The 20,942-nt window shown below is 33.3% G+C and overlaps 1 protein-coding gene and 2 long non-coding RNA genes across 4 annotated transcripts in view; 1 reads left to right on the forward strand and 2 right to left on the reverse strand.

Moving 5' to 3' along the window:
• LOC124634364 (modifier of mdg4-like) overlaps positions 1-20,942 on the forward strand; it is a 486,707-nt gene that overhangs the window by 380,056 nt on the left and 85,709 nt on the right. The window lies entirely within an intron of this gene.
• Positions 872-10,800, reverse strand: LOC124634370. Its single transcript, XR_006984852.1, has 2 exons — positions 7,487-10,800; positions 872-6,875 (listed from the first exon to the last, which is right to left on the reverse strand). It is a non-coding gene; the product is annotated as an uncharacterized LOC124634370 (long non-coding RNA).
• Positions 15,294-17,305, reverse strand: LOC124634378. The gene is made up of 2 exons (XR_006984858.1): positions 16,141-17,305; positions 15,294-16,051 (listed from the first exon to the last, which is right to left on the reverse strand). It is a non-coding gene; the product is annotated as an uncharacterized LOC124634378 (long non-coding RNA).

The following is a 20,942-nucleotide window of genomic DNA, read 5'->3' on the forward strand; positions in this document are numbered from 1 at the left end:
ACTATGTTATAATTAACTTAAGTAGCTGTTACACGCACAATGCCGCGGTGACGCTTTATTAAATAAATATTATACTAGCTTCTCCTAGCAGTTTCAGCCGCATAACGTGGGAACTTCTGCACGAACCCAGATAAAAAGTAGCCTATAGCCTTTGTCGACAAATAGGGTATCTGACATTGAAAGAATTTTTCAAATCGGACCCGTAGTTCCTGAGTAATCTAGGCAAACAAACAATCAAACTATTCAGCTTTATAATATTAGTTTAGATGTATTGATATCTTCGGTTAGGAGTCCTTGGTGGTCGAGACGTATTCCTTCGGTTCCCTGAGTATCCTGCGCAGGATTTTTCCTATAGACAAGGCTTCACATCTATTCTACATAAATATGATCTTATCTCTACATTAAGTACATGATTTAAATTTTTCTGAACATTTTCAATAATTGAATTCTCAATCAAGCTTCAGATACTGTCCATTGTTCAATCGCGTATACTTCGGAGGCGGATGATTGTGCTGCGTATACGCATTCACGATATAACCGAATTTATCCAGTTTTAACCGGGCAGCGCATTTCATTGTCACTCGCTTTGAGCAGTACGGGTACAGTTTCACGTTTTTCGGACCCTGGTACGAAAAGGTGTAGTCTTCATACATAATTAAGGATTTTCCATTTGTTAGCTGTATTATTTCGTACTGTTTGTAGGATTCTGCAAAGAAAATGCATTATTTAACATAAGTAGTTATTTAACCATGTAACAAATATAAGATATGGATAACATATATGATATCATAAAAATAACTGTTTGTTTTACGCACCTGAGTATTGTTCTCTTAAAGGACTAGGTACGATTTCTCAAAATAAAACAAATGGATTTAACAAAACATTTATTGAGCATCTTCAATGGTTAGTATTAGAACATTAATTTGTTTTAACACATTCTTTAAATATTTGTTTGTTTATTTATTCAACTATTTTGAGGGTGCGTTTAAACCAAATGCGTGAATGCTCATTCTAACCCTGCCTATCGAATTCCTTTAGAATGCTCTCCATCCATCCTCCGAGCTCTTTTCCCAACTATGTTGAGGTCGGCTTCCAGTCTAACCGGATGTAGCTGAGTACCAGTACTTTACAAGGAGCGAATGCCCTATCTGACCCCCTCAACCCAGTTACCCGGGCAACCCAATACAACTTTAGAATGCTCTGTTTACATTAAAATATTTTATAGGGAAATAATGCTAATTTTCTAGCTCTGTCACTAGCTCAAGTTATTTGATCGTTTGTTGTTTAAACGCACCCTCAAAATATATACGAAAACAAAGCGACTACATTTACTAATAACATTATTATTGCATGTGAGAAAAACTGGATACATCAGTAAATCTTATTAATTGACATATTATTTGGGGTAAACATTTCTGTTTCGTAGCCTTTTGGCTAGTTTTGACTGCATTTACGGGCGGGTGCCAAGTAAATGCAGCGTGTAGTGTGTATTTACTGTGTGTGTGTAGGTGTTATGCCATGTTCATCCAACTGCATGAACTTTCTGACGATACGACAGGTGTTGAGAATTGCGGCTTTCTGGAGAAGAATGTAGGTGGAATCTTTCAGATTAATTAATTTGAGGCTATGGTGTAGGTGATTCGGTATGGTAACATATTTATTATTGAAGTTTTTTATTAATAGCCGAATTAAGAATATCGCTGACCCTGCTAGCTGGGTTTTTGTTCCTTTCAGGTGGTTCTTCGTGCCTCGTCTGGAACCGTTCCGGATTCGCTCGACGATATTGTCGGTAATAACGGAGAAACTCGGGAACATAATCTAAAATATAATATATCAACTTCATTACGTATTTTAAAAGAAATGTTAAAGTTTATATGTATAAAGTTGCGCAGTATTTTTGCAGCTGCACATAATTAGGTTTTAATTGGTATGACAAATAACTGCAAATGGAAAGGACAAATATATCTTTTATTGCGATCATTTAATATACTAAACCAAAAAAAAGCTAACTTAGTATCGAAGTTTAGGCGTAACTTAAGTCCATCATGCATTATGTAATAACATAATCAGGGTTGAAATATTCATATTATGAAACCTAATCCTACGGTTGAGATATAAAATTACAGTATTCGATTTGTAGATATTCGAGCTATACGAACAGATTCCGATTTATACAACAAATGCGTCAAATTTTCTTAACATTTAAACCTAAAGAATATCTAGAATATCATATTTTTTTACCGATTTCAAAAAAAGGCGGTATGCATGTACCTATGTTTATGCGCGATTATCTCACGTTTGGCTGGACCGATTATGACCATCGCAGAGTATTTGTCACACTAAAGGTCATGGCACTCATGAAAAGCACGGCACGGCGCAGCTTCAACGCAGCGACAACCATGCCATTTAAATTTGACCCTTAAATCGTATCTCATATAAAACATTTTATAGCGTCAATATAAAAAATCAACGGCTGGGCGACATCGAGCTTTCAGCTACCTAACAACAGCTGTGCCGTGCCGTGCCGTTCATATGCCTTTAGGAACCTAAAGGGAAAATTGTCAAATGGATTTTATATTTTTGTAAAAAAAGTTTTTTACATAATCTAAAGTAACTTCTGCCCAGCAAAAACTATAACTAAACTCAATACCGCATAAACTTCAGATTTTCAACAACAGATTTGGCGGGCGCATGATTATGTTGGCCGAGCACGCCTACAAATTCTCTTAACGGTGTCAAGAGTACTTGACACTTGCATCCAGCACCTTTTTTGGAGCAGTACCACCTGGTCTTGCTCGTCATCTGAACAAAGGTGTTATCTTCATAGATAAGCACGGTGCCACCACGCTTGCTTGGCACGAACTCCAGAAATGGTTCTTGAAATAAGAAGAGGAAGATGAAATACCTGGTTAATGGAATCTAGAGTGTAGATGGCAATTCTATGGAAAAGGTTTGAAGGAAATAAATCGCTTTTACTTATTAATTTTATTGCGTTTACCTTAGATAACGAATATAACATTTCGTTACAGATTCTAAATAGATGTAAAAAATCCTGTTACAAACAGGAATACACATATCATTATATTTAGGACACACACACTTTCACTTTTAGATTACACACACTACAAGACTTCAGTCAGTCACAAAAAATACCACACTGAAAGTTATTATACTTTATTGTACTTGATACTTTATCTCAGGCTCATGATTGTGGACACCAATCTCAGTGACGAACTGTCTGTCTTGCGTGACTATGACTCTTGCTTTACAACCTTTGTTCTTCTTGGAGCAGTACCAGCGAGTGTTACCGACCATACGAACGTATCTATTGTTATCGTATATAAGGATCAGCCCTCCTCGCCTTGAAGGCACGAACTTTAGGACTGGGGCTGCAAACAAAAGATGATCAAGTCAAGTTCTATAAATAGGAAACGAATTGTTTTGTGGTGCACCTAGCTGTTGACGTTTCTTAAGTATTTGTTATGGGTCTAATTATTTATGAAAACATTTGACTTTGCTTTCGCGAGGTACCCAATTTTTGCGTTTAATTCGGCGTAGAAAATGATAGACTTTTGCCCAAAAATCTAATGTAAAATGAATATCTTTTGTTGGAACAGGGAATTAATAATTATGTTAGAATAGATTTTTTTTAATAATTAATTATATTTTTACATGACAGGGGCAGACAGACCGCCTGACCTAAAGCGATTCGCGACACCAATGAATATAGAATATTTTTTTACCCTTCATTCCATTCATGTGAATCTTTTATTACAGTTGCATTGAATAAATAAAAATAACTTTAAAGAAGAATAATTTATTTAATTCAATGTTGAAATAGATACTTTTTCTTAACATTAATGATATTTATTTACATAATTTGAGACTAGGTAAACATCGGGCCATTCTTAGCCATTTGAACATCGAGGTTAAACTTGAAATTCGGAACTCTTTAATAATATGATCTGATAATATGATATAGATAGATAAACAGTGAAGAATATATTAAATATTTAATTCGTTTTTTTATTTATACAAAACATATAGGTGTATTTGTTAATTGTTTCTCCTCTCTCGGAGGTGGCCGCTAAAGGCTGCGACACAGTATTCTTTACTATGTGTTTTGTTCCAATAACTATATTTGTATTTGTAATTATGATCATGATTTGACATTTATTTATCTACGTAAAACTGTGTGTTACATTCAAAAATGTAAGTGAATTATCTACTAATTTAAAAATTATTCTGTTGAATTAACTATTTAATATCGAGTTATTATAATAACTGACTTAAAATTGGTATTAACAATAAAACTCTTCCTTAACAATAATGTACTGACAACAGATTAAGTTAAACTTTTGAATGCCCGAATACTCAAACGTCACTTAATTTTAAACGAAGATCCCAATGCAAATTTTCTCTGATCACATAAATGTCCGTTTTTTAAAATAAAACTACGTGAAAATTCACACAGCTGTTTAAAGAAAACTGATGTTTATATTATCAGTAAACTTGGGCTTTAGCTTGTTCCTGAATTGAGAATCCAAAAATTAATTTTAAAGCATTCCATTTGATCAATGTTTAGTTTTAGTCTTAATTCCGTTTCTTTTTTAGTTTAAGACTTAAATTCAGTCTAAAATTAAGTCACCTTTGATCGAATAAACATATTTTTATTACTATAAATTCTCTTTATTTAGCGGAATTAAGTTCTGAAACGATAAAGTGTACCCTCAGCCGTTCTATATAACCGCGGTGGGGCATGATTATGACTCCCCATTTCTCTGACTAGTTCCCCCAAGTTATTGGTGATCACCCGAGCATCACAGCCTGACAGCTTCTTAGAGCAGTACCATCTGGTCTTCGTATGCATGTGGAAGTAGGTAAAGTTCTTGTAAATAAGTATGAAACCCCGACCACGACTGCTCGGCAGATATTCTAACGTCAAATCTAAAATTTATTGTAAAGCATTAGTAATGTTTATAAATCTTGTAGCAAATTAAATAAAATATATGAAATTAATTATTCTAAATTCTCAGAAATACACTAACCTGCAAATAAGTAGTACTGCGTTTAATATCATTAAATTAAACCAAGTCCAAGTTTTAAATGTATCCAGGAAAATAATACAAGGTTTCAAAAAGAACTTTCAATGTTTATTTTTACTTTTACAAACTATAGGATAATTCAAGAAGAGTGAGTTTTACACAATCCCTCTTATTAACAAACACGAATCAAACACCGAAGAATTACACGGTTACACCAAAGAAAAAGAAAGGAATATCTATATAAACGAATCCAGACATGTTCACACGTTTTGAATTTGGATTAACTTTACTATGTGTTTATTAATAAGGCTCTATGACTATTTGTGCACTAATAATATCGATAAATTCATATAACGCATTATATTACAGGTATGTACTTGTACTATGTAGCATATTGTGATTAGTTATTTCTACTTCTTTTCACATATTTACAAATTATTTGCAAATTGTCCTTCACCTAATTTCAATAAAGTCAACAAATCAATTTCAAGAAAATGAAAAACTTCAAAAACTAATACTACGTGAAAATGACCCCTATTTCTAAGATGGGGTCTATAGAAACGTCATCGGAAACAGTGCAAAGCACTGGTACTCAGCTGAATCCGGTTAGACTGGAAGCCGACCCCAACATAGTTGGGAAAAAGGCTCGGAGGCTGATGGTCTATAGAAACGTCATTGAAAACAGTGGTCAAAACTTTTTGGTAGTAGAAAAAAAACTTATGACAGCTACTTCTCCATTTAAGATAGCTTCATGTATTGACCATTTGAATGTTTGTAATACATCGGAGGCGGGTGATTATGGTCCGTATTGACCCAAGTGATCAAACCTAGTTTGTCTAATTTGATTTTTGCTGGACACTTCATATTCACATACTTGGAACAGTAGGCATTTTTCTTTCCCGTTCCTTTGAAAGAAAATGTATAGTCTTTGTACATGATCACAGTTTTTCCTGAAACTGTGATGATCTCGTAATCTGTAATGCGAAATCGTAATTGTTAGTTCGTGTTTTAATTGTGGTTCATGGTTGATCATTTCGTAAATAGTATAGTAACAAAGGTAAATCGTACATACTTACATAGTAGGTATCTAACATTAAGAGCTGCCTACGCATCTCGCAGTTTTTGCTGCTGTTACCTTAGACCAGCTCCGAGGAACTGGATTTTCCTTGATATGTCAACACCAACTGTATGGTTTACGTATTTTTAAAGTAAAACATAAAATGATGACAAAATCAATTTTATTTATAATCAAAGGTATAATACAATATCAATAAAAATATCTTGAAACAAGTTAATAAACACTAAAACTGTCCTATTTTACATATTTAGAGCTACATAGGTATATTTGCTAAATTAATTTACGCTTAGATATCGTTCAAGACATGTTTTGTCACTGTCAGTTTCTAAGAAATTACTATGAGCGAATGACTCCTCTCACACAAGGTACTTACGGGAACAAAAATTATAAGCGCAAAGGCGGTCTAGCACTAATTTTATTATAACCTTCACCACATAATGCCTATTACTTACTGCATTACACATAATGCCTACACACTAATTTATGTTTTATAACCTATTTAAACACAACAAAATTTTAAATTTTCAAGTAAATTCCGCTCCCATTTTTATAATATTTCGTTGGTGGATGGTTGTGGTCTAAATCAGCGAATAAGATATTTCCTTTGATATCAAAACGCAGTCTAGCTGGGCATTTTTTCTGAATGTACCTAGAACAGTAAGCGAGAATCTTCTTCGTGCCTCGGAACGAAAATGTGTGGTTTTTGTACATTATCACTTGTTTTCCTGTCGATATTGTTATTAACTCGTAATCTGTAAGAAGTAAAATAGTGTTGAATGTGTGCGTGGAAAATTTTATTATTATCACAGTCATGCGGCTAGTCTCTTTATTACTCTTGCGGAGAAGGTCTTAAGGAAATAGTTAAAAATACACATTTAAACAAAAAAAGTTTGTTTTCATTTCTACTTACATATAAATATTTCCTAGGTATATTGTGAATGAAGAGTAAATAAAAGAACCTACAGGTACCTTATTTAATGCTAGATAGAATTTTTCATTTATTTTACATACAGACATGAATAAAAATACACACATTTTTTGTCATTCGATTGATGATACCTAATATCAATAAAAGTAGGTACTTACATTTAGTTTTTTGGTTAACAATCAACCGACCTGAGTGCTGATTCCGAGTTTTGTAAGTTAACGCTCTCGAAAGGAAATTAAGTCGGCTGAAATAAAGAGTCGTACGATACATCACATGACTTGAACATTACACTTTCATTCATTTGTCGGATAATAACGTTAACTATTTCGTTAGTGAGCGCGTTTATAATACGACCAAATGCGGATGACAGCCTTTATCAAATAAAAGGTTCTAAGATAAATGTTACGTAATTAAGTTGTATAATAATCTACGTACCGAAAAAGTTAACTTGTAAAACTCGCACTAGGCACTCTGGAGCTGCATCTACCTTTATATTTTCGTAAACGCTCCGCTAAGCGTTTGCCTATACATAGGCGGTGGGTGATTATGTTCGGGAGTTATTTCAATGACTTCTCCATTGCTATTTATCACAATCTTCGCGTCACATTTGCCCCTGTACTTCCTGGAACACCGCAGGGTCCGTCCATTCAGATTTACAAAAGAAAATGTATATTGCTTGTACATGACTAAAGATTTCCCTTGGTCTGTTTTGAAGTAGAAAGCCTTATCTACAAGAAAGAAATGAAAAATGCATCTTTATAACACATCGCATAGGTACTTTAGATATAATTACAACCGTAAATATAAAAAAAAAACACTGGAACAAGCAAGAGAGTTAATTCCCAAAAGAAGCAAGATAAAATTAAATATATTTTTCCATTTCCATTGGTAGGTATTACATGTGAGTACATATATAGCTTTTATTTCAAGTGGTACAGTTTGTGGACTAGAAAAAAATATAAAAATTTAATGTAGTGAGAATTTTATTAACCTATAAATACTTCAACTGACAATTTTCGGGCGAGTATGCTCTGAGTAACTTATATGTATTGGTACACAAAACTCAAAGTTTTACTTACTTCAAAAATACTTACGTACTATTAGGTACATACACAAAAATAGTGGTAGTGTAGATCTTAAAGCTAGAATAAAATGGAATGTCAACTAACATAATAATATTATTACGGTTGTATTTTAACCGAATTTTCACTGTTAATACAGCACTTTTATTAGGGTAAATATATTTTTCTTCTTAGTATCATACAAAAACGACAATAATTTACTTATGATTAATAATAAAACTAAGTGTTTATTCACAGACCTCAGCGGGGCCCACCAGGGCCAAGGCCCGCCGGGGCTGCAGGATTGTTCGAATGAGTTAGCGGCCCTGGTATATAAATAAAAGGCTTAAGAAGGAACACGGTCGGTTTCAGTGATTCAGTCAATAAGAGTCTGACACTCCTTCACGCTGCACCCACAGCGAGAGAGGTCCTTTGATCATTTACAATAAAAAAAGACGGATGAAACTGTGGGAAACAGCTAGAATGCAGTTAGAATGCAGGACTCTAGGTAGATTGAAATTTAAGGCAAAAAGGTGGACCAGTCACCAGAACACTTAGATCAAAGACCTGTTGTAGAAAAGAGCTGTTTAGGGAGACAATAATTAATTATACCGAGAATTAGCTCTCATAAAAACATACTTCCCAGTATCAGTAATCCAATATCTAGGTGGTTCATGATTATGCACAGAGGCAATCGCGATCAATCTACTATCTTTATCGATATTAACTTTAGCGGTGCAACCCTTATGACTCTGATTACAGTACCATCGAAAATTGGTTGATGGATAAAACGCATAGTTTTTATATAAAAGCAATCTCTTGTTCATTCCTGTGTCCACCAGTTTGTAGTCTGTAATGAAAATTGACAATTTTAAGTAGATTTTTCAATCTCTTATGTAAGTAGTACTTAAGAAAGGCGTACTTTTGTGCTAAGGTTAAAAGAAAATTCCAGATTATTTTTAATTAAGTATTTAATCTGCACATTTGATATTTAATTCTTTCTTACACTTTGATAAAAATATTCTATAATATATAGCACTTTACACACTTTGTGTATTTAATATAATGAAAGAAGGATAATAAGGATAAGGATATTTAGAACAAAACAATAATATAATAAAAATCTTTGTGACGCTCTTTAACACTGTAAAACATTACAAAACTTAATAATTCTCAATTTTAATCTGCATGAAAAATATAGTAAAACCTGGCTCGCTTTTTTCTAGAAACACGAAGTCACTTCGATTTCTCTACGTCATTTGTAACAGACATATTTCTTTTAAAACATGTATTTTTTTGTTCTAATAAAAACGTATTCTCCACTCTGTGTCACATAATACCGCGGAGGTTCATGGTTGTGTACGTTATTTACAAATTCTATCGTCACTTCATCGGTATCCATCTTAATTTTGGCTTTGCAACCGCCCTTTTTGCTTGAACAGTACCAGTTTCTGTAGTGCACCTTCGCAAATGTGTAACCTCTATACATGATCAATTTGTTTTTGAATCCAGACGGAATTAGGATGTAATCTGAAAATATACATCACGTACAATCAAAGAAGGGGAATTAATAAAATGAAAACTTTTCAGAAAATAAAGCCCTTTGTACAGTGCAAATTCATGGAATAGTATACACAGACCAATATCGCCAGTTTATCCAAGATTTGTGCATCATAATGTAGCCTAGTACTGCAGCGTATTATGCCAGTTTTTTGGCGAACCGAATGTATTTATGTCTTTGTATTAATTAGTGACTGTGTGAAGATGGTTATATTTATCAAAGACATATTTATATACCCAAAAAGCATGCGTATAATCAGGGTATTCGTAGGACGAATGTAGTAGGTAAACATGGCAAGAATAAAATGAAAATAAAAATGAGATCGAAAACCAAACAATTCGGCTTCATATAATGTAGAACCACAACTTATTTTTACAGTACATACAATTCCAGGACATTTTTCTTTTACGAGTATTTATATTACGACTAGAAACGTTAAAATTACATTTGGCAGTTTATTCCACTTTTGATGTTCACGTATTTTTTCGAATCAACACATATTCTCCAGCGGGGCCTTTATAATATTCTGGTGGATCATGATTATGTGTTTTAATGGACTCGATTATCGTCACAAGATCTGTGTCCATCTTGATCCTGGCCCTGCAGCCAGTTTTCTTCCTCCTCGAACAGTACCAATGACGTTTGCTATGCATTTGAGAGTACGTGTAACCTTCAAGCATCAACAAACTATTTTTGTGACCAGATGGAATGAGGATATAATCTGAAAGGTGAAACCAGGTTGATAGCATTGGGTATAACGATTCTAAAATTTTAAAATGTCAACCAAATATTTGCAAACTCAAAAACATGCGCTGTAGTTGCTTAACGTTATTTACTTACGACGTCGTACGTTACGTCGACCTTTATAGGCCAACAATCTGTTTTTGAAAAGTTTTTTTTTTACAGAAATTCGAAAACCAAAGAACAACTTAAATGGGACTCAAATGAGAAGACTTAATTGCAATACCTAGACTTTATTTAAAAGAAAAATACAAATCATTACATTGTTATACAAAAGCAACAAAAAATATCATCATGATCTTCCTGCCCTTACACCATTCAGATTTCGAAAAGTATGTTTACTTCTTCCAATGAAGTTGAAGTTATCTTCTTCATCATAATCTAAATTCATATCATTAACCAGATAATTTGATATAATACCCTTGTGATGATTGCTTGTACACAGGCGGGTCGTGATTATGGTCATCACTAAAGAACACTACTTCTGTCTCTTCTTTGTTCAAGAAGATTCTTGCTTTACACCCCTTTCCCTTCTTGGAGCAGTAAAAATGTCTGGGCGTGGTTTGCGCGAAAGTATATTTGTTAGCCATCAGTAATCTTTTGTTTTCCGATAGATTTATGAACTTCACATCACCTGGAGACAGAGTATTTACCATAATGTATCGTAGCATAAATGGGAAGAAAAAAAAGTTCAAGAATTAATCAATAAAACACTTGCTTAATAAATTCTTAGTTAATTTAACTCAGTTTGCTATATTTTTATCATATCACACATTTCTGTTGATATAATTCATACTTATAGGTCATCGATATTTTCTCTTTAATAGATATATTATTATCTTTTAACAATTATATTTTAATATAACACCCAGTTTTCATTTGCCTATAGTTAGGCGGTTCATGGTCATGCGTATTATGCAAGGACATAATCCGACTCAAATCTGGACTGAGCACCGCTCGCGCTTGGCATCCTTTATTTTTTTTAGAACAGTAGAAATACCGTGGTTTGTACTGAGAAAATGTGTATTTGTTGATCATCAACAACTGTTTATTGTTCGTCAATGTTATGAATCTGGCTTGACCTGTAATGATAGGATATTTATCTATTAAGAGATTTTTAAATTATTATGGTAAAATTTTTAAGTAGGCAAAAACTTTGGCAATCGATATATTAGTTCCTCTTCTCTTAAACAAAGTTACTTAATTGCTGATTACTAACTGATGTTACAACTTGCAAAACTACTAAAATAAGAACACATTTTTTCTACTTCCATTATAATAAATACACCCGTTTCATTTAAATACATAATCATAACAAATCACAACACAGATAACTGAGACTGGAACATTATACATACTTACTCTATTTTTTTATAAGGCCTTAGACACATGGTGCGTACCAGTCCTATTATACCCTATTCACGCCTCATTTATTACATTATAATACATACTACATATTAAGGACAAGTGATAATTATTCGCGCTTATATTTCTTTTTTATTAAGTTTAGGATGTTTTCCCCTAGTATGAGTCTTCACTTGAAAACATATTTTATTTAGCAATACAGTTTTAATTAACAAATGTCAGAACTGAGATATACCAAAAGAAAATGTTCTTCCATGACATTTGGATATTTTTTAGGGAAGCAAATATTTATGGTGTGTTTGAATAGGGTAAAGTAAAAACAAATGAATGGCGCATTTTCAGAAGTTTAAGATTTTTACGAGTATATCCAAAACGCAGTCCTGAAACCAGGTTTTAATTAAGAATCAAAAAACTTAGAAGAAAAAAATAGATGATATGTTTCAGAGTTTTAGTTTATATGTTTTGCCAAGAAGTGTTCTCATACTCTAATATATCGACCAGATTTCGTTTTCACATACTTCGGAGGTTCATGGTCGTGCGTGTTATACAAAAACTGAATCTGACTAAGATCTGGACTGAGCACGACTCGCGCTTGGCAACCTTTAGTTTTTTTAGGACAGTAGTAATACCGTTCCTTGTATTTCCAAAATGTGTAATTGTTGATCATCAACAACTGTTTATTGTTCAACAATGTTATAAATTTGGCATCACCTGTAATATAAAGATTGTCATCAGTTACTTAGGCACACAACGTGTTACAAAATTATAAGAAGTCGGTTAAAAATGGAATAATTTTATCAAATTATAGGTATATAGTGTATTGTCATCGGTCCTCAATAAATCTACAAAGTTTGAACGAAATCTGGCCGTTTAAAGTGGGTCAAAATCGCGCCCAAAGAAGTCGGTTACAAACATACAAACATACAGGTGAAGCTAATAAAAAGCGTGTAAAAAATACAATGATTATTTGAATGAAAAACATCGCCAAGCCATTCCAAATGTCATATCATTCAAATATAGAAAAGATAGATTATTGTACATACTTTAATAGTTTCGTACCTACATTTTTTTGCTTCAATTCACAATTTACAATCCGCAAAAAGTTATATCTTCCTCATTCACAATACGGGCTTCGAAACATATTTAAAACCATTTCTATAAAGTCGCTGTGCTTTTGGAAAGTAAACTTATTTATGGCGCCTAAACTATCTCTAGGTTATATACAAATCTTCTTTCTCAAAGAAGCTACATCAATGTTAAATTTTCTCAACCGACACCGAACCTTATACCAGGCCTCTGTCACTCGACGTACTTGCGCGCGATAAATGCCTACCGCTCGCTGGGTTACCGGTAGCCCCACGCGGCTCAGGGCTTTCAACAGTCACGCGCCGCGCGCGCTCCAATATTATTATTTTTATTTCGTGGCATGTTATGCTGTTGGTTTTTATTAGGTTTTTTAAGCTACCTAACAAACTGATGGATTATTTTGAGTTGTGTTGGTTTATATGCTACTATTGTAAGATTTAGAAACATTTTATATTTATGAACTTATCTAGTAATTCTATTTTTTTAAATAAATTAATACTTATCTACTTTATGATTTTAACAACAGAGATCATTAGGTACTTATTTTACTTTAGATACCTACTTAGTTAAATATGAACTGTATTGTGAGTTTTGTGGCTCAAAACACATCTCAAGTGTAAGTAGGAATAGTTCTGGTCCAACTTAATGACGACTTGGCACATTACGCGTGTCGCTACGCAGAAACCAATTTTAGGTAAGTATGTATCAACACTCGACGGAGTTGTACCATATGGGGTATGGCACTTGTGCTCGAAAAATAGTTGGAAACCGCCTTTGATTTTGACGAAAGCTTTACTTAAGTACTTACCTATGCTTACGTATTAGGTAATATTTAGTAATATGTACCCATACTCCATTTTAGTAGGCAATACAATAGTTAACTAAAGAAAAATATTCTTGATATTACTTTTTATTTAAAAACTCAGTTTTAAAAAAGGCTATCTTAAAATAAGCGTAGCTTTGTTTTCCTACTTAAATATTAATAAATTGTAAGAAGCAACCCTAAGCGCGGCCACGGCACGGTTGCGGTCACTGAACTGTGCGCTATCGCATTGGAATAACAATCAAGCGCTCGAACTTTTAAGGTTCATTTTATAACGCAGCTAGGAATTTGTAGGTAGTTGGGGAACTTGTAGGTGCTTATAACAGTAGGTATGGACTTTTTTGTATGGAGTGATTTATCTGTTACGTAGTAACTATTATATAATCTGTGCTTATACTATCGCATATCATTTGTACTGACGCGGCCACTCTCGCCTGACCACCACTAAGTTGTGCCATCGGTCTGTCCAATAAAAAAAATACATTTAGGCTTTATTAACGTATCTTTATATAATAACCATTAAGCAATTTATAAACTGGCGGTTCATGTGTATGTTGATTATCCATAAACAAGACTCCAGATGTATGAGGGTTCAGGTACACTCGTGCCTTGCACCCCACACTTTTCTTCGAACAATACCAATGCTTCTTATTAACTTGAGAAAACGTATACTTTCCAGCCATCAGCAACCTCTTTTTATCACTTAAATAAATAAACTTAACCTCGTCTGGAAATAAGAGAAAAACATTTATTTTTTTAATTCTATTTTTTACCTACGGAAGATTAGGGGGGTGGGGGAAATAAATTACAAAATCTTAGATCTGCGTATTTGTATTATTTGTATTTTCGTTATTTTTATTGTTCTGAAAAAAAATCTATAGTCTATCTAACTTAATTTAACATAATATTCATTAAACTTCTTATAAAGAGGCGGTTCATGAGTGTGCCGATTATCTATAAACAAAATTCTTGATGTGTCAGGATCCAAAGTAATTCGGGCTTTGCAGCCTGTCACCTTTTTTGAACAGTACCAATGCTTCTTACTAACTTGAGAAAACGTATACTTTCCGGCCATCAGCAACCTCTTTTTATCACTCAAATAAATAAACTTCACCTCGTCTGGAAATAAGAGAAAAACCATTAATATTTTTAATTTTCAAACTACAGGTGACTAGAGGGACGAAATAAGGTACAAGATCTTAGATAGGCTCTCTGATCTGTATTTGTATTGTTCTGAAAAATAAACTAAAGTCTATCTAACTTAATTTAACATAATATTCATTAAACTTCTTATAAACAGGCGGTTCATGAGTGTGTCGATTATCTATAAACAAAATTCTTGAAGTGTCAGGATCCAAAGTAATTCGGGCTTTGCAGCCTGTCACCTTTTTCGAACAATACCAGTGCTTTCGATGTACTTGAGAAAACGTGTACTCTCCAGCCATGAGCAGTTTCCTATTTTCACTTAAATTAATAAACTTCACTTCGTCTGAAACTAAAAGAAAAAAACTGTCATGTTCGAAACCAAATTTATTTTTTTTACTACACAAGAGAAAGGTTAAATTGTATAATTTGTAAAGACACTTAATACTTAAAACACATTTATAGTTCGTCACTCATGTAATACATCTTATGCCATACAATGCCTATTATAAGATATGTTTTAACTCACTAAAAAAGTGCTGCATTCAAATTCGCTGCATAATAAATAAAACATAGTTCTAAACAGCGTTTCAAGATTGCAAGATTTCAATGTTCAAAGTCAAAAACGATCACGTTCCTAGTACCAAGTGCAATGGATATTGCGTGTAGAATTGATAATTACTGCCGCAGTAATAATAAAAGGTAGAATAGTCTGTACGTACTACTAAAATACAGAGGCGTTATCAGAAAAATATATCATCATCTACCTAACCAGATGTAGCTGAGTACTAGTGTACAAAGAGCGACTGCCTGTCGGACCTCCTCAACCCAGTTACCCGGGCAAGCCGATACTCCTAGGTAAGACTGGTTGTCAAACTTACTGGCTTCCGACCCGTAACGACTGCTAAGTGCTAAAGATGATCAATGACAGCAGAAAGGAGAAAAAAAACATTAAGTGTAAAATATATGGACACACAGATTCTATCTCACTTTTATGTAGTTACCGCCAAGTTTTACATATTTTCCCGGTGGGTGGTTATGCGTGTTTATCACATCAGTGATTTTTCCATTCTCATCCAATCTGATTTTCCCTTTGCAAGTACTTTTAGATGAACATATCCATACTAAGCTGTTGCTTCTGACCTTCGTGTACGTATAATTGTCATGAAGAATATGGTCTGCGCCTCTTTGCGATTTTATTATCGCGTAGGGAATCTCGTCTGCGGATATGAAGTTTACATAGGTATTAGTTTCAGGCAAAAGTTAATATTTATAAAAAAATAAAATAGAATAGCTTAGAATAGAATACCTTCATTTTTATAAGTTCTCATGAACACAGAGAAGTTTTACAAATAAACAAGAAAGATAAATTAAATCTATGTATTTAGATTTTAATATAGTCTCCATTCTTTTGTCTTAAATATCTGCCCGGAGGATGGGAATGTTCGTTATAAATTTTTGTGATATCCCCAACTTCGTTTAACCTCAGTCTCGCCTTACATTTGCTTGTTTTGTTTGAACAAATCCAAACACCTTTTTGTTTATACTTCTTTGAAAACGTGTAATCATCGACTAGAAGGAGATCATTCCCTCGTTGAGATTTCACAATGAAGTAAGGAACGCCCGAACGTTGTTCAGAATCTGTTGACAAAGAACTTTTTAGTTGCTCTGACATCGATAACTCTAAAGGTGGGTTGCATCATTAAACTATATTGATACATGACAGCCATCAAATCGCAGATTTGATTAATGCGCAGCAATTGAACGGGTGGCATTAAATAATTCAAAACCATAGTAAATTAAGATCAATTTAATAGAATTAATAAAAGATCAATAAAATTAATAATTACATTTTGAAATTTCAAATGCATCTCATAAAGTAAGTATAAAAAAAATATTGTCATCCACGTAAAAAAATATCTTGTTAGTAGTCACTGCATCTGAGTACCCTGTTACAGTCTGTATATACGTACATTCCTATCATCACCGCTGGACAAAAAACTGGTTTTTAACCGTATTGTGCGCTGTGGGCGGCATTTGATACAAGGCGTAGTGACGAGTGTTTAAAAAACTAAAGGGGAAAAGCGAATCTTTAATTCACAGATCACAGGCCCCATTATAAAAACTTTCTTTGCGGCATTCTAACACATTTTCCATTTTGCATTTGTACATATTCTCTCGGCGAATGGCTGTGAACGATATCATAATCAATGATTGCCCCTTCCGAGTTCCTCCGGAGTTTCGCCTTACAGCCATCAGTCCTGGTGGAACAGACCCAGTACTTCGGTCTCAACTGGGTGAATGTATACCCGTCAATTAATATAAGTTCCCTCCCTCTTTGCGATGTCGTCATTTCATAGTGAATTCCTGTAAACGATGGTTTGTATTAAAGAAATCGATCTTAGGATATTGCTTCTCGGTTTCACTCCGTCTTACACAAGACTCATATTTAGAACCTGTTTAATGTAAGGCAAATGCTGTCTCTTTTAATAAAGCAATGAGATAATTATATGTATGTTACTCGGAAATGGTGCAGTTAGAAATAAAAAAATGAACGTCCCTTGACAGTCAATGTATTACAGAGTTGGGCGTTGAAGCACAGATGACTTCATACTTACTACTTAAACCTCCCAGTTCTTCTCCATGGAAAGCTACTTTTGGAATGGACAACAAGAATCAACCATATTGATATTTATGACACTTACAAGTGCTTGTAAAGGCCTAAGTGATTTCACTCAGCCTAAATAATTCCATTTTGGAAATTCATTAAGTTACCCAAGGGCTCGTTATTTTGATGAAAATTACAGGTTCATTTGTATTTATTACATTTGTGTATATTGAATTTGTTTTATTAAATTCTGGGATAAAGTGTTTGGAAAAAAATATAGATAGGCTTTTTTAAAAGAAACATTTATTTTAGAGTCTAGTGATATAATTACATCAAATATTTATATACAATAAGTTCTCTCTTTGGTTTTCTTTTGGACCACTGCACACTTAATAAAATTACAAATAATCTAGTTTATGTTGGTACTTAAGGACGACTATGCGGGTTCCATTCCAGGCCAGGTAAATTTTCAGTTCATGCAAGTTTGTATGTATTTAAAGGTGAAGGAAAAACATTTTGCGAAAACCTGAACTATAAAGTCTGAAATCACCAACCCGCATTAAGCAAGCGTGGTGATTAATGCTCAATCCCTCTCGGTGTGAGAGGCCTGTGCCCAGCAGTGGGCGATAATAAGGCTGATGATAGACGAATACTACTAAAACTATCTTATTTGTTATTATATTTAGTGAACAATGGTACAAGCAGGTCTTAATTTTATTAAATCACATCGAAAGCGTGGCCGAATCAAGTGAATATGATATTTATACTGTACGATTTACTATTGAAATTATTTAGGGACTAACACCAACTTTGAAAGTTATACATACTTCAAATGAAAATCATCATCATCCAGGTCTTATCACAATTTGTAATTTTTTTCTGACGTCGTGAGTAAATAAACATTCGTGCTAGAACCACTTAAATTACATTTAAGTAACTCATTTGTTTTTTATTCGACCAAAAGATTCATTGTCTAATAAGCTTTACATATTCTTTTTTTAATTTCATATAGGTATCTTAACATTTATTTATAACTAAGTATGACTTTTTTCAGATACATGTTGATAAGTTGAGATGACACTTACTGCGTAATTATCTAAGATTATAATTTAGTTCGCATATCACTTAAAATAGAGCTATGAACATTTAGAGCGACTCAATTTTTATTATAGTTCGGCCATTCAGAGAATGCGTTCCTGACACGTCGCGATTGAACTGACGACGTAACTTTGCAATGGCGTTGCAGTTACGATAAAAATATTTTAGCTGGTTGTTTACCGTTTTAACAATTGAGGAGCATTAAAACAACATTATTATATCAATAATCAATGAATGTAGTTACGTCGTCAGTTCAATCGCGACGTGTCAGGAACGCATTCTCTGAATGGCCGAACTATAGTATCACAAGGTGTACATAATGTACGAATGATTTGATAAAATGACTATAATGTTTGAGATCTTATAATATACAGAAAATATTGAAGTCGATACATATATTTGTATCAATTTGGCTTAAACATTGTACATATTTTGATATTCTACTTCTAATTTGTTGAAAACATAATTTTATTCTGTTGTCCTAAGTTAAAATTGAAAACTGCATTATTTATTTCGTGAATAATATTGAGACTAGATTTTTTCTGTGCGTAAATACTAAATTGCTGTGAGTGGAATTTTATAATATACATAGGTACGTTATACATTATTTATTTATCTGTCTATCTTCTGCTATTACGGCAAAACTGTGGATACTAAAATCTTGTGCGAAGTGTGTTACATGAAAAATGTGCAATTGTAAAATATTCTTTATGGTAAGTCTATAAACTTTCAGACCAATAAATAACTACAACTATGAAAAGGTACTATTTTGACACTGACTAGTAAATTCTTATAAATCTAAATCTTTTAAAATTCTTTGTCATAGAGAATCCTTCTGCTGATGTCGTTTATTTAATTTCTTAAAAAAAAACCGTGTTTATGTTATCGTAAGTCTATGGGAGCGTTAAATAGAAATGTGAACATTTTTTAAGTGTGAGCGATTATCATGGATTTTATTCACACATAAAATTTCAAGTATCCTGTATAGCTCCATTATGTAGCACAAATAGTGCCAAAGATCACATGAATCACATAGGACCATATGTCAATTAGGACCCATTTTTTAACATTGCAAAACACCTTGTTCGCGCTGAATTCAAACATGACACAACAGAATGAAATAGAGTGCTCTTCAAAAGCTTTCATATGACACAGGTCTTATCACTGTTGAGCAGTTAAAAAAAATGGGTAGATACAGCGTTCATACAAAAATGCCCATGTTCGTTTGCCATCTTTACACGGTCACATTTCCACGTAGGACAGAGCAATCGAGAGAGTTTTGAAGCACTGTGTCAAGAGCACATATGATTATCTAATTGAACACGAGCGGAATTTTTTCAAAGATGTTCAATAATTTATTTATTTTAATAAATACGCCATAAAGCGCCATCGCCATTATTTAAATTCATTTGCTCCTTTACGACATATGTTTACTTCTCTTTTTCAGCACAATACAGCCATTACATTTAAAATACTGTCGCGGTGGATGGCAATGATTCCTGTTGACATACACAAGGACCCCGTCCGAGGTCCTTCTGATCTTGGCTCTGCAAAGTGATTTGTTTGACGAACAACCCCAGTAGTTCAAGCTCATTCGTCCAAAAGTATAGCCGTCCACCAGAAGCAAATCCTTTCCTCTTTGAGACTTAGTTATTTCATACTTTGTTATAGCTGAAAATGTTCACGTGTTAATAAAGTCATACCAGCAAAAATATGTACAACAAGCTACGTAACCTTACAGCTAAAACAGATAAATATTTATAAGCTTAATTCAGGGATTAGTAAATGAAAGATTTTGCTTCATTATTTGTTTCTTAGGATTCTTATTTAAAAACAATGTAAATATCTATTCAAAATGATTTTTGCAAATCTAGTTCGTCGTGGAATCTTGATTACTTATATATTTTTTTAATCTTTATATTCACGCTGCATTGTTGATAAAACGTAAACCCGTAAAACATTTTTTGTTATTCTGCCCATATTTGCAAATGTTTTCATTTTTATTGTCTGCAGTTTTTTAACATAAGTTAGAGGACAGTAAAGAGTTCATCAAAACAACGGTTTTTCCTAAAACAACTTATGTAGGTACTTTACTTACTTTTAAACTTCAACGTGAAAATTCAGAGTAAACTGCTGTTTCAAGAAAACCCACATTTAAGTTATCGGTGAACTTAGATCCAAGGTACATCAACAAACGAAAATTTGGTAATGTTTAGGTTAGAAACCTACTTCGCCAAAATGCGTTTGCAAAAATAACGTTGGCTTATAATGATTCGGTAAATAATAAATAAAACAAAATGATTTTGTAGATTTATTGAATGACAACCCATAGGTACCCATACCTATTAAAAAAATACAAAAACGTTTTTAATTATATATTTACTACTATCTAATATTATCTAATT

Source organism: Helicoverpa zea, chromosome 11, assembly GCF_022581195.2.
Source record: "Helicoverpa zea isolate HzStark_Cry1AcR chromosome 11, ilHelZeax1.1, whole genome shotgun sequence".
Lineage (NCBI taxonomy): Eukaryota > Metazoa > Arthropoda > Insecta > Lepidoptera > Noctuidae > Helicoverpa > Helicoverpa zea.